At 37.8% G+C, this 15,917-nt stretch overlaps 1 long non-coding RNA gene across 3 annotated transcripts in view; it reads left to right on the plus strand.

The window, feature by feature from the left end:
- LOC124295317 overlaps nucleotides 1-15,917 on the plus strand; it is a 126,400-nt gene that overhangs the window by 18,047 nt on the left and 92,436 nt on the right. For 2 of the 3 annotated variants that reach the window (XR_006905227.1, XR_006905225.1), the window contains exon 3: nucleotides 9,430-9,644. The exons of the other annotated variant lie outside the window; for it this stretch is intronic. This is a non-coding gene — a long non-coding RNA (uncharacterized LOC124295317). The remainder of the gene's footprint in view (nucleotides 1-9,429; nucleotides 9,645-15,917) is intronic. 3 annotated transcript variants of the gene reach the window in all.

Consider the following 15,917-nt stretch of genomic DNA (forward strand, 5'->3'; position numbering starts at 1 on the left):
CACAACTTTGACTATCGTGATCAAACGTGCGTACAATTGATTTTCACGATTAAGGACAGAGAAATGCGTCAAGAGAGAAGGAATTTAATAAGTGGTATAAAGAGATAAAGACAAAAATAAAAAAGTTTACAGGCGAGAGGTGGTTAAAATATTTTCAAACTAAAATTCAATTTCCTTGTTTACTTCTTGTTGGTGATTCTTTTTAGATCTCGTTTCATTGAAATTGTCATAATTTATCATCATACTTCTTTAATTACAATATTGATTATTAAAAATGTTAATTTTCACGTACATCCTACATACTCAGGAACACGTTGTAACGAAGAAAATCAAACGAGGAAAAAAGCGATGAATCGAGAAAAAATAAGACTACGAAGAAGAAAAAAAAAAAAAATTGTCACGTGTCGTTAAAATTTCGTCCTGAGAATCGCAAACGGGACATACACCCCTTTGAAATTTACGCATAACAGCGACATAGGTAATCACGTCTCTTGACTAATCCTAAGTTCGAAGGACGAAGGAGAGACGCGTCTGCCTTGCGTGTGTGTAGGTATATATATCCACACACACACTCAATACATGTGCACAAAACGTCTGCGTCTCATGGGGGCAAGTTTACGCGCGTACACCAACCCCATTGAACCCCATCGCTCGTCGCATTGCCTCCACCTTCAACTTCGCTTTCCACCCCTGCCCCAATCGCACGGTTAAGTTCCTCCCAGTGCCTTACGCATCGTTTATATATATACATAAATATATATGTATATACTATTCACGTATTCGCACGTATATGCGCATGCATACATACATACCGCGGTAGGACTCTCCGAAAAGCAACCCCCTGTAGTCTCGCAGCGCGCATCCCCTGCTGCGTGTACGCTTCGCGTTGCTCCCCCTCCGTCCACCCCCTCCCCCTCCACACCCCCTGCTCTTGAAATCTCCCGCTGCTTCTCCTGCCTGTTTCTTGGTTAAGGGTAGAAGCCGAACCTCCCTTTGCCGCACATGGAGACTTTAATTATAAAGTCTTGTCGGTATTACCCTGAGATCCGTGCGCAATGATGATAATATAGATTGATTGAGAAAATTTTGATCGCAGATATTTAATTTTATGGTAATAATGAGCTTTTCTTGAAACATACAGTCTATGTTCGTCTGGGAGAAATCGTGAAAGAACGATTGAAATCGGTTGAACGGGTTTTTTTTTTAGATCGTTGACAACTGACGAACTGATCACGATTTTTAACTTCCCGCTTCTGTATGTTTTTAGAGAGAAAAAAAGGAAGTTATTGTAAACGCGCCGGAAGTGAAACGTTGAGTTTTTTCCTAGATCGCTTGACGTTTTGAAGTTTAAAGAATCGTCCACGCTCGTTTTCAGATTGATCAATTTTTTTTCCATCCGACGATATCTCGAGATCGAGGTTTTCGATTCCAATTATTTTGCCCTCGATCCGCGCAGCATTTCCAAACTTGGAACTGATTAGATTTTCGTTTTGATCGGTTCAGTGCTCTTTTAATTATTTGAATGACAAGAAAAAAAAAAGAAAATGGCGGAAAGTCTCAACGCGTCTCTTTTTCTCTTTCTCTCTGTCCGAGCCCCCAAAGTGGGTTGATTACGTTGTAGTTTCAGGTACAATCAGTAACCTGCACATTTAATTATATTATATTATATATATGTGTGTGTGTGCGTGTGTGTAAATGTGTGGGTGAAACGCGAAGGGCGAGGATGGGCCGAGAGGAGGAGGAAGGGAGGGAGGGAGGCTCCTCGACTATATATCAGCTTCCACTTTCATTAGTCCTCTCAGCAGCAACTCAATCTCGATTCGCAAGTCTTGCCGACGTTTCTCCCTCCCTCCCACCCCGCCCTCTTGACCACCCTCCATTTCCCCACCGCTTTCTCAATCTACCCACCAATCTTACCTCGAATCAATATTATACCTACCCATCCTCAAGCTTCGGCTTCCTTCTATAATTATCTCGTGCATAATTCTCATTCTGATACCTTACGTATGTAATCCTCCTCATTCAAATCTTAAACAGGCATGACAATTATACGATAGGTATAATTATACCGTTTAATAAGCTTCCATTCAATTAATTAATTCGGTTATTTGCTGGATATGATTGCCAATTTTCCAGATACAGTTTGTGTATATATATATCATGTATATTAGGGTGGTACTTATTTGGGGGTCGGCAAAAATTTTCATTGGGAAGTCTATCAGATCTGTTCTAAATCGTTGAAAAAACATCTGTGTCAAGTTTCAAGCCTCTGCGTCGACTGTAACACGTGCCTCTCTAAGCTCTGAAAGTTTTCAAATGTAAAATGCACGTTGGTTTTAAAAATAGTTATTTCGTTTTGTATGATTTTGGTGAAAATTAAGGGACCGATTAGAAACTTGGCAGAGTTGTTGCTTATAATAATAAGAACAAATTGTAAAAATTTCAAAATTGTATCACAATTTTATAATATATTTTTGTTTATATATATATATATATATATATATATATATATATATATATGCTTAATAGCATCATTTTTATTAGGCTTATATACAGGGGATTAAAAATGATCAAATTTGGATGTTTTCAAGGTTTGTTCCTATCATTATAGGCAACAACTCTGCCAGGTTTCAAAAATTATTTTTAGGCCCAAACAAAAGAAATTGTTAAATTGTTGTCTTGAAATTTCTTGAATATTATGCTTGCGTCAAGCGACCCGTTTTGCTCTTATTTTTTTTTTTTTCTTTACTATGCCGTTATCTGTCAAGACATTTTTCTCAGTTCAAATTCTCGGTACAACAAAATGAAAGGTTTTCGATCGTTGCAGCCGAATGAGTGCAATTTTTCTGTATCAACGAGCCTTTGGTATCTTGAAAACTTTTTCAAGGATCCCCGAAAAAGTTGGTCAAACTCCATGAAAATTGTTTTTCTCTTCTGTTTGTTTGTTTTTTTTTTATCTCGCCACAAGCGTGATAAAAATATTTCGTTATTCAATTTTAAAAAAATTTGTCATCCGCGAAAACAGTTGAATTGATTTTCTCGAGATTTGAAAAATTCATTGTATTGTCTTCGATCAAATTTCACGGTGGATTTCTTCTTTTTCATAGAGATATTGATTATTTGTAGTCAAGGTGAGGCTTAAGATGCTTTCGAAAACTTGATTAGACGTTGCTTGGAAGGGTAGTCAAGGAGCCAGGGGATGGCAATCGTTAATTCTATGAAACTCACGGTCGCAATCCTCGTCGGGCTTTCGGCTTAAGGATGTAGAGAGAAATTCTCCATACATGTGTATTATACACATACACAATAACTGTGTATAGGTATATAAACTATGTATATAAACTGTACCAAGTTTGTTACTTCGTCGCGAAATATCTCTGTCTCTATGCGTGTGTGTGTGTGTGTGTGTGAAAACTATACTGGTATTTGCGCGCGAATTTCCGCACGTTTGTGTGTATAATCGTAACGATTTCAACTTCGTGTTGGGATATAGTTAAGCTTCGCTAGCTCTATCTCTGGAGGCGGATGTTAGAGCAGAGTAGAACTCCGGCAATGATCGGCTATTCCTTGGGAAATAGCTATGCAACGGGACGATCGTGGGGAACGGGGTTCAAGTTCCGAATTTGAAAAGTTCCGAGAGCGCTTAATTAGTCGAAGTTGAAGTTAAGGAATCAAACTTTGGGGAAACGACAATGTTTCGAATGGTCGGAAAACCGACGGGTCAACGTTCCGAAATGATAGATTTCGAAAATTCAAGTTACGAAAATGTTGAGTTACGATGGAGAAAAATTCTGAAAATTAAAATATACTCGTACGGTATGGTTTGATCGACGAGCGGGTGTAACAAAATTAGAAAAATCGAGAAGAAGTCAGTCGAACTTTGTTTATAGCGGAAAGCGATCTGAAATCCGATTGAAAATCACCTGATTACCAGATTTGAAAATCTCTTAATACTCTGTGCTTTTTTTTTCAATGATTTACTTTCATCTACTGTATACCTGATTTCGAACGACTGTAATATCAAAATAATTGTGTAATCGAAGAATCATGATTGACGATGAATCTACAAACAATTCATCGAAAACATTCAATATATAATATATTTTCTTTTATTATAAATTATGTACGTATGTGTACAGATTCAATCGTCAATCGGACACAATTAATTCTACACGTCACCAATTGCCATTTTTTTTAACAACAACAAAAATATATATTTATTTTTTATTTCAATACTAAAGTCAATTTTTTTGTTCTTTTTTTTTTTTTTTTATCTCAGCCAAAAAAAGATAAACTATTATTATTGGATATATATAATACGATTGCACCTGTTTAATGTACATATGACGTAATTATATATATCGCCGATTTTCTCAGCGTTCAAATTTCGAAGTTCATCATTGTTGTGTAATTCTGATACCCTTACGCATTTAGCCCTATAATAATACGAACGGGTGGCGTGCACGGAGGGAATATAGATTCTCCGGTTTTCGAGGGGAACCTGAAGATGCTTCGAATGCCTTTACTTATGTCACGAGAGGCTTGGGACGGGTCTATTGGGATTGAGAGAGATGCCTGCTGTGCCTTCGACTGGCCTTTGTAACCCCGCAGATATCACAGATATATATATATTAGGGTGGTTCTTGCATGGGGTGGAAAAAAAAACAAAAATTTATGATAGTCCCTGTAAAATCGGTCCCAAATGGTGAAAAAAAAGAAAATCCTAATTTTCTCAAATTTTTATTTCATTCCCCTAGTCTCCCTGTCTAAGCGGGAAGTTTTAAACTACTCAAAAATATGCTCATTCACTGTATTTTGTACTGAATTTCATTACAAAGTTATTCGGTGCTATTTATCTTCTTTTGCAACCTTTCGTGAGGTTTTTTCTTTCTCGCTTCGTTACATTCTACGATCAAGAAATGTTACACGTTCCTGCTTAAACAGGGAAATTAGGGTAATGAAATAAATATTTGAAAAAATTGGGGAATTTTTTTTTTTCACCATTTGCAACCGATTTGAAACGCTCCATCACGAATTTCTCTAATTTTTTCTTTCTCACGAGTAAGTATGAAAGTATGCTATCGAAATGAAAAAATTACCGAATACTGTGGACTGGAATTTCACGTATTTTGAGAGATAATTGATATAAGGGTCCAGATATTAATTTCATATCCCTTCAGTGGCCCTTTCAATCATCCGTTAGCACCGTCTTCGTCTTATTCGTCCCGAAATCTCGATTACTTCACCTGCCAGACAGATATCGTTTAGATACGGGGGCGGAACCGGACGCTTATTAATTTCCATCAACGTTCCGGCGAAGCGCAAAGCTTGTTTAACACACTGGCTGGCCAATAACCAACATACAGTCTCAATATCTTGATATTATACGTATATTATACTATTGAAACTCTGATCAGTTTGTCTGTTAGTCGATTTTTGAAAGATTCAACATTTCTTTTTTTTCTTCTTCTATTCTTCCTGACGCTGATTTGAACTATTTTTTTCGCAGTGACGGAAATCGGAGCTCTGTGATTACATAGTCAATCAATTGAAATTTTTCACATAATTGTAATATTATTCTAATCATAAAATGAATGGTGATAATTTGTATCTTGGAATTATTCGTCAAATTTATTTTGCTGTAGAAATTATTCATTGATTCGTATGAATATTATTATTTTCAAACATTGAAGTAAAAAACAACAAATTTCCTCGCAATTAATTAATTGCATATCTATTTCTATTTCTCGGGTTGACCATAATATTATAAATTCGTTTCGGTATAAACCTTTACTCGAAACCATCACGAATCAATCAATGACCGGATTAATTGTAAAATGAATAACGTGATCGACAAACCCTGTCATACAAAAAAAAAACCGATAAAAATCGATTTAGTTGCAAAACAAAAGACACACTCAAGTTTTAATAATCATTCGAATGATAAAAGTCGTTGACGTTTTTTTTTTTTTTTACGAAAACTCGAGAATCCAATTATCGCGAAATGACATATAACGAAGTTGAAGAAGCCTCGGGGGGTTGTTTAATTGGTCAGAGACTGAAGAGGGCGGCCTGCCGAAGGAACGTCAGGGCAGGCAGAAAGCCAGACCCTTGGAACTAGTTTCTGAGGGAATTGAGAGAGGCGAAAGAAAGATGACTTCGTGGAGCGGGGGAGGGAGGGTAAGACGCGGACGCCGGGGGCTGATTGGACGACGGAGTGGCGAAAACGCTCCAGACTAAGACGCGTCCTCGACCCGCAGCATCCCGACTTCCCGTTTCCGACCCGCCAATGATGAAAGGAAAATTATCGGCCTCCTCTTCCCCCCCACTTCCCACCCCGACCGATTTCCCCAAAAAATATGGCCGTCCAAATGCAATTCCGAAGGGTCCCTGAGCCCTTTCTCGTCTCATTTTCTCTCTCTCTCTCTCTCTCTCTCTCTATTTCTCTCTCGGCCCCCTTTATAAACGCATCATTCAAAGGCTCTGCGGCGTCTAGAAATTTGACGATATATATATGTCACTAGGTTCGTAGGCACAGAGAAAACCGAGAAAACCCGGGGAATTTTGAATCTGTTGAAAAAATACGCTCGTCATTATTGTACCAAGTACTCGCCGATTATGAGGAAAAAATAATATTGCACGGTTATTTTTTTTTTTTTTCCTAGCACCGTTTCATGTATATTACTTTATACGAAATCTCGTTTCGTTTGTGTTTTTCTTACGAAAAATCACAGGATGTTGTTTATAAATTTTTAGTCAGACAGTAGGATATTTACTAGGTAATATTAAAGGTAAGGTGTAAAAAAAAAAAAAAAAAAATTGCAATCGGCGAGCGTCATATTTTTTGAAAGGGTAACGCGGAAAAATCATATTTTCAGGCTGGAATAACTGAAGAAGTCGGGGAGTTTTTGTGTCCAAAAAACTTACGGAAACCTTTTGTAAGGGGCTGAATTTAAATCAAATTGAGTAGCAACGATTATTTTTTTCATACTCCAAAAATTGCAGAGTTTAATTAACGTAAGGAGCTTGAACCTCAAATAGAATTGTCTAACATTTTTCTTTGGAAAAATATTATAACCGTATGAAAGACGACATCGATACATACGTGTATATACATAATAATACGTCACATATTTCAATGGTATTAATTTTCATTAGGATCCTCTTCACCAGGCATCGTTTCACCAGAATCAGTCTCTCAATTTCTTCTTCAATTTACTCCGTATAATACAGAATGCCGAATACCCTAATAATAACAATAATAATAACGATTTCAAAGATAATTGACGACTATTTTCCTTGCCTTTTGTTGACCAATGAAATGTATTCAATCATCCAATGACGAGTCAATCGAGTCAAGAGTTTTTACCACTTGATAGATCAGAGATGCGGAAGATCGTAGCTTTGGTAAATGTCTCTAATAATAATTCAACGAGATTATTCGATCAATTGTGATTCGGGTAATATTGAACGTAATCAGAATAATAATAATAATATTGTATTTTACGTGGTAATTTGGTTAGCGCAAAGGATGATTTCAAAAATTATTATAAACTTATCGCTGAGGAATTAACGCAGTATTTGTTTTTATTAGGTTAAATTTGATTCGAACACACTGTGTTTCAAATGAAAAATAAATCGAATTAACAAAATTAATTTTTTCCGCGTGTAACAATATACGAATATACGAATGGTGGTAAATATGTACAACAAAGATTAAAAAATTTAAGGATCGCAATATCGAAGTCTCATAAATGTGAAATTCCATTTTATATAATGTTAAAAATGTAGAAAATTGATGTGCAGCAAAGTCAAAATGGAAAGGTCTCGAAATATAGAAAAGCTAGAACAAAGAATCGAATTTCAAATTAACCGATTCATGGCAATTTTTCATGCCTATCGTTTGACTGTAAAATCCTGTGAGTTTGAAATTTTCTTCATAGATCCGTTTCCGAAATCATCGCGAAAGTTTGTCAGACAGGCCGACAAACGGAGTTTTTTCCAAAAAATTTGTTTTATCGTGTTCCAACGAGGTTCGAAAACGTAGAGATTCGTTGATGGTAGAAAAAACCGTCTTCGAGGGAAACCAATCCTCTTCTCATATCACCAAAGTTGATGAAATGTGAAAAAGTGACCCCCCCCCACCATATCCTTCTCGACATTATCAATCCGGTGTCTGTAGAATAGTGGAAACAAGAATTGAACCGAGAGGGTACAGGCGTCTACGTATACACGGAGTGAAATGCCATTGGCAATGACCAGGAGTATAGAATCACCGTGACCGTTGTGCACAGAATTTGAATTATCCCTCGGAGAGAACAATGGTTGGTTTCTGGAAGGAGCTGGAGAAGAGGGCGGGTTTGGGGGTGGAGATCGGGTGGCTGCGTCTTAGATAGCATCGGCATAACCTGAGGGGAATTTCGTAGCCCCGTTTCCTCCCCTGATTTTCTCCAACCCCTTCACCCCTTCACCCCCTCACCCCTTCTCCGCCTCGTCACCCCTGTTTCAACTCTCTCTCCAATCCCCGTTCCACTTACGATCCTTCCCTTAGAAACGATGACGACGACGACGTGGACGCTATCCCACCAAACCGCCACAAAGTGCCTACCTACCATCTTAAAGGACCTCTGGATATCGAGTTATGCCCATTGCTCCTGACGAAGAATTTCTCTCAATTGACGAGTAAAATTCTCTCTCTTGTTTGTAATACGACTAGTAGGTGGATTATTTTCTCTTTTCAAGTTGCGTGATATCACGATGACAATCAATTTCATGAATACTCATCTCGTAACGTAAAGTTAAGGAGCCGTTGCTTCTTTCAAGTCGTCAACCTCATTGAACACTCGTATTTGGAACAGTCGGGGTTTAAAGAATGTATGAAACAGGTCAACCGAAAAAATTATTTTTTATTTTGAGGTTCTATTGAGATAGACAAATTTTGATTATATACATGGAATAGTAACAAAAACATTTATTTATTACTTATACAGTTTGTTTTTATCCTTGTTACGTTGATAAGTAAGTCTTGAAGTTTTTGGATGATAGCTAATACGGGTGCCTGTATTGAGAAGAAAAAGGAAAACGTTCTCTAGAACCCAGACTAAAAATTCGTGTCAACCGGTTTTATCAAACTCTTCAAATTATTACTAACTCCGACGTTTGGAAACTAGCGTGGGTCGAGAAAACAATCCGAACATCTTGCGAGCCTCGGACACCGATCGAATCCTCCGAGCAAATTGATACCACTTGTTTATCGCTGAGTGGTTGTGAATTTTCTTAGATAACATATCGACTGCGAACTTAATTAATATACACATGTATACGTTTCGCGGGACGTTGGCCTTCCACGTAAATGTCCTCAGCCTTCTTCGCATCCTTCGCTGACAACCCATTCCAATGACAACTCCTCTCTTTCACGACTACCCACAGATGACGCGAACGATCCACATCGGCTACCAAGGTTCTGGATGAAATCCGATTAGTCTCAGTCCTTACGCAACGAGCTGTCATTCTCAGTACTTCCACCTACTTTGGCCGTTATGTGCCCACGCAATTATTCCATGGACCGAAAGCTTGACCAATCGACGAACGTTGTTCGCCGCTCTACGTGCAGAAGTTGGAAGGATGAGGTGCAGCAGTTCTCGGTAAGTAGATTCAGAATGCAGCTTTGACAACATATCAGACGAATGTCTCTTTAATGCAGGCAAAACAATTTTTTGTATTTCTTATTTAGATAACACGGCGACAATTCTTACGACTCTCTTAAGGGAGTTGTAACCATATCAGAATTAACGTTCACTCTTCGATAAGATTTGGCTACTCAATAGATTTATGGGATTCAATCGTTAGATTAAAATTTTGTATCGATTGACGGGATTGTTTATGAGATATAAGAAAATATGTCTTGGCTCATTTTACACGTATTCTGATGGAGGTGTCGATTAAATTTGCAACGAAGTGAAGTTGAAATTTCGTTGAAATTTGTTTTGCCAGTAGAAGCAAATCTGATAATAATTGCGGACCTTGGACTCTAGAATAACGTAACGCGACGTTACCAAAGTCTGAAAAATGTAATACGCTAGTAAAACACGCAATGCAACCAAATTTTGACTTCAAGACTTCAATCAAAAGATCCAAAGTAATTTCTTTAACGTTTGCAACGCTGCCAGAATGGACGGATCGAGGCTGGTCCGGTGTTGCGTGAAACTTGGCTGACGTGGTCCATCTTAAGGCGACAGCTGTTGGTGAAGGAATTCATTAGCGAGCTTAAGGGTCCGCAAGCTCTTCTCCGTCTACGTTTAGCCGAATTAGCAGCAGCGACGAGCCGAACTTGACGTTTCCAGAGTCCGAACGAATCTTTGCCTGGCTGAAGGATCGAGCCGCGTAGCTTGTGCAATGGTACTGCATAGTAGAATTGTTTCCCCGTGGTTGTTGGAGTTGGAGGAGGAGGAGGAGGAGGAGGAGGAGGCCAGTTTCCTCGATCCTAACGTCTCCTCGTTTTCATCTTCGACCCTTAATCATCGCGAGATGAGAGATTTCCAGAGATCCCTCTCTCAGCTTTTGTCGTTCTATAATAAGCCGGCATTGTTATGGGGGTAAACGGTTTCGTGGTGCGTTAACGTTCCTCTGACCCTCTATCAACCCTCGTTCCGCTCCGTAACCTCGTCTTCGACGTTCTTCGAACGAGAATGGAGGAAAGCTCAGGTTTCCCATCCCGATGTTTTCTTACTTACACACCTTTGAGATTTCTTCAAATTTTTGTGCAAGTTGCAGTTGAAATTGGCTTGATTAGGCTAATAGTTGATGAGGTTCAATTTCCTGATATTTGCGTCTATGAGCTGATCATGAAATTTTCGGAAACATCGCTATTCTGCAACTTTGGAAATTTATGTGATCGAAGTTAGTAACGTTAATGTAACGGATGCACGGTTGAGGAAAAATATTTGCTTCGCACCGTTAGAATTTTGTCTGAAATTTATACAAATATAATGAATTTCTCTCTGATTTCTCGTGACGTTAACGTTCCTCACTTGAATCTCTTGGAATGCTTCCAAATGCGCTCCCTAAATCGTACGATAAAGGAAAGCATTTATTCTAATCGTATTTTATGAACGTAACTCTTTCAAATTTATTCTGCTAATTATTATTCAATATATCGGTAGTCCAACGTTACGGATTTCAATTTTCAAATTGCGAGAAGACAGTGAAATTTGGTTTGATCAAGTTCCAAAACCAGTTGTTTAATCTTTTGAATCAGTTTACAATTCCATGGAAAGTCTTTTAAGGATGTACTCGCGATACATTTTCAACTTGTAGTGAATACTTTACGATAAGACGAAAATTGGAAACAAATTAACCAATTGTTAATTAATTTGCTTATCGTCTTTATTGTGGTTGATTTTATTCCAATTCTCATCATATTATAAATTATTCGATATTGTCGACGAGATTCACTTCTTGTTGAGAATATATCGCAAGTACATCCTTAACAAGACCCTCGTGAAATTCCGTACCAGTGAAACTTGAAGAAGTCAGACAAAGTAAGTCTGCAATAAAGTTTAATTACATATGAACAGATATTCGTATCTAGTCGGATGAAGAGTCCCAGAGTCGCTGGTTGTGCGAACGGGATTGTTAACTAGCGAAACGATTAACCAGGTCCGTAAAAAGCGTATTTTTCAAGTCCCCATGTCTGATCCCTGCTGACGACGTTCGGGCACGAGAAACCAGAGAGAGATAGAGATATATATAGAGAGAGAGAGAGGTAGAGACTTGAGACCCGGAGTTTGTAGACTGTCGGAGAGAGGGTCGAGCCGGCTTCTCCTACAGCCGGAGCGATGCAGGAGTAAAGTTATATCGAAGGTTCCCCGAGGGAGAGTCGAAGTTCGGTGATTACCCAGGACTCTCGCAGCGGGGAGCGAGAGAGAGGGAGAGAGAGGGAGAGGGATGCTAGTTTCATACTTTGCCTACCGGGTAACTAACGCTTGGCTCAATCCGACGGCCATAGGTAAGTGTTGGCTTGCTTCCATAGCCAAAACTACCGGCTTCCTGGCTCTGGAAGTTCGAAGTCTTCGGACCCAGACGTCGACTGGATATATAGGATAGGACCCGGAGTCTCAAGGCCCGAGAGTAACGGGATAAGGATACACGGTTTGCCCTTATCCTGTGCAAAGTATCCCTCCTATGAAAACACAACGGTGCTTAGTTACCGATTATGAGAGGGGATCGGGGCCAAGGTGGAGGTGGAAGATACTCGTGATACCGGGACGAGTGATCGTACCCTCGAGTAAATCGACGACCTCTTAATCACTGTTGCTGCTTTTAGGGACCCATCGGTTATACTCGTAATTTGTTTCATTTGACGCTTGAAATTTTTCACTTTTTTTTCACTATAAAATTCAGTTTGATGCTCTGGTAATGTCTTGGAGTGAGAATTCATTCAAATAGAGTGGAGAGATTCACTTTTAAAGAGTAAATATTCGTGGTGCCGAGCTCCGCAGTTTTCATACCAAGAAAATTTAGAAAGTGAAACCAATGTTTTTCTGTCTGTTTGAATTGGTCACGTTCGGTAAGATCCGAGAGGCTGAAGTTAGTAACGTTAATCAATGTAACGAAACGGCTGGGAAAACATCATTATTATACAATTTTAGAATGACTTTGAACGAGTAAATGCAGTAAATTATTTTGATAAATAGAAACTAACTCACATTTTCAAAATTTAGCCACTTTAAAGTGATTACAAAAGTGTAAAATAGTGATTTGTTTTTTCTTCCTAAATATTTCGTTACGCTAACGTTACTAACTTCAACCTCATTAGGAGCTATTGGATTGAACAACGTCGAATATTTGTGTTCTTTTTAAAATAAACCCAAAACCGTGTAATTATATCTTCGTAGCATATGAATAACACTAGTGTAAGAGAATTAGCGATCTGATTATTTATAACATCAATCTTGTTGCTAACTAAATTACGACTTATTGAATTCAGTAAATCAAAGTGTGAATATGACGGGCAGGAAAACGGATACTCATTTTATAAAGACTTGTAAATACGTCTGAAGTGTTATGAATTTTTACCGTCCAAAATCTCGAGACTAACGTTATTTGTAATCAGATGAAATGATGTAAAATTCTAATACGAACACTTTATCAGATCCATGATATGTTAAGAGAATACCTTGTTGTCTACTCTTATTTTGCAAGACACATATTACCATGATCTAAATTTTTTAGACAGAAATTTTTGAGCATTTCTTTATATTAGTAATTTCGAAAACGAAAAGCTTGATATTATTCAAATTTCACCGGAGTCCCACCCCCCTCCCCCAAGCTTGAATTTTTTTTCTTTTAAAATTAATCCAATTTGACGAATTGACACGATCGAATATTTTTTGAAACCCGATAAAATTTCACGAGGCTTTTCTCAAGTTCCAAGTGAAATCTCTTTTTCGAAGTTTTTTGAAGCAGCTCAGACTTTGGCGCACTTTTTGTTACGCACATAAAATTTTCTCTCCGTTTTGTTTTCCAATCGATTATAATTCACTTCATTTACCCCTTTTATACGTATATATGACAAACAATTAATTGAACAAGCTTGTTTTTCACTCTCTCTGTCTCCCTCTAAGTCTTATAAGATATCGTCTTTCATATATCGAAAGATGGCGCGTGGCACCATTTTCCTCAATTCAAATCCGACACCCCCGCCCCAAGTAACACCCCCAGTGAAAACAGCCACCCTTAGTTATTGATCTTCCCAAGAGTCAGCCTCACTGGAGCCACCTACGCAATTTTCCTCCAACTATGCCCAGCATGCAGTGGTCAGTAAAATCTCCCCTAACCAAGCCAGCTTGACCGCCGGTCGCTGACCAAAATTCTGTCGCAGGAAATTTTACACCCCCGGCCGACAAAACAGCGATCCTTATATTTTTAACCGTCGTTTATTTTATTACCAGTTTTTTTTTCTCTCTTTTTTATCAAACGCTTCACAGTTTTCACCAACTTAACACTGCAGTGGCGTCCCTGTCGCAAATCTGGGTCTTTGAACCTTTAGGGGTTGTTTTTTCTAATTTTTAATCTCACTTCGTTCTTACCCCCAAAAATTTGATTCTTATACACGGATTTTTCGTCATATTATAACCAAATTACGCAGATCTTTAAGTATTTGTAAAATTTCATACTTCTAGGGTGACTCACCCCGAATTCCAACTCGATGCAAAGTCGAGCCTTATTTCCTTCGAGACTTTACATCCTCACGCGCGGTTCTTTTCAAGCAATAAATTTTTTCAACCACAATCCGCGACCGACGGTGTTTTCATCTAGACTGGGGACCCGCGTCTCCGCAAGTAACCGGACGGGGATGAGGATAACCGGAAACCAGTATTTCTGGGGTCAAGGGGGTGACTGACCAGTGTCCGGTTGTTTGTTACCTTCGTACAGCATCCTGAGAACCTGGACCAGGCCACCGCACAATAAACGATCGAACACAGGGGTGAGAAAGGAGGAAAAAAGTAACGCGGAGTGGACACTGGTCAGTCATGCCTCCCCTTCTCCCCCCCCGCCCCTCTCTCTCTCTCTCTCTCTCTCTTTCTCGCTGCATGACCGCGCGGTGTTATACATATGCATAAATCCAGTAACGCGGCGAGATGACCAACCGGTCTGGCAGATGTTTATTATACGGACGCTGCGTTACATTCTGGAATGCTTTTTGGTCCAGCTGCAGCAATGCGCTGAGTCGTAGAGCGTCTGACAACGATATACTGAATTGAATTAAAAACTGATTTTGAAAAGTGATGCGGGATTAAAGAGGAAACTGGATAAATATATGAGAAATTATTGCTGGTTTCTATTTTTAATCTACATTAGAGTTTTTGATTTATCGACTTATTTTTTTTTGAAGAAGAAGAAGAATTTTCGAGAGATTTTTGAAACATTGAAGAAAAAAATTATTAATTTGTTAATTAAATGCGAAATAAAATAAAGCTTATTAATAATCATCAGGATATATTATTTATTCAGTCTTGTTTGGATTAAAATACTTGTTACTTACACATTTTTCTAAAACAAATACTAGCTAAATTAAACTTTGATTATCTTTCTGTAAAACTTTTAATCTGTTTTTATTTTTTATGAAAACGTAGGTTCTTTGAATATTACTTACTTCCTTCCTGAGGTAATTAAATATATTAATCACACTGTCTTTCAATTAAACAATTAGTAGGTACCTGAAGTATCTTTGGAAAAACAATCTTTAAATCAAAGTTATACACAGTATCTACAGTTCCGTACAATCAAGAAGCGATTTCTCGATTTCTCGACACTTTTTTCGCGTCTCGAGTAAGGCATGATTTTCAGAAAATTCCTTCGTAACATATGCATATTTTTGTTCACGCATCGTTCAATTTTTGTATTTTTATATATTCAATTCACATGAGTTTGTATATTTGAAAATTTGGAATTTTGAAAAGTCAGGGAAACGACTTTGATGAAAATTATATAAAATAATTATGCAAGTGTTGTAATTTCAGAATTCTTGGAGTATAAAAATTTATTTTCAATTTTTTTTACCGTGCAACATTCGGGAAATTTTTGACATGTTTTTATTCAGATAAGACAGTCTTTGATAGTTTTGGAAAAGATAAAATTTTATCCGGTATCGTTTTATTAATCGTGACTTTTGTCATGACGATTGAATTTTCGGTAAACCAATGACAGCAGTAACAATTTGTAGATTATATGGTAAAATTTTTAAGTTTGATGAGATAAACCGATCAATTCATTGATTAAAATACTTTAATTTAGTTTATTATAATCGTCACTGCGATTTGATAATTGTTTTGCCTGGTATTTTTTCTTATCATTTGTCTATTCATTTTTAGTTAGTATTTAAAAATTCCATTGACAGATTAATTGCAACGAAT

The sequence above is a fragment of the Neodiprion lecontei genome, chromosome 7, assembly GCF_021901455.1.
Source record: "Neodiprion lecontei isolate iyNeoLeco1 chromosome 7, iyNeoLeco1.1, whole genome shotgun sequence".
Classification (NCBI taxonomy): Eukaryota; Metazoa; Arthropoda; class Insecta; order Hymenoptera; family Diprionidae; genus Neodiprion; species Neodiprion lecontei.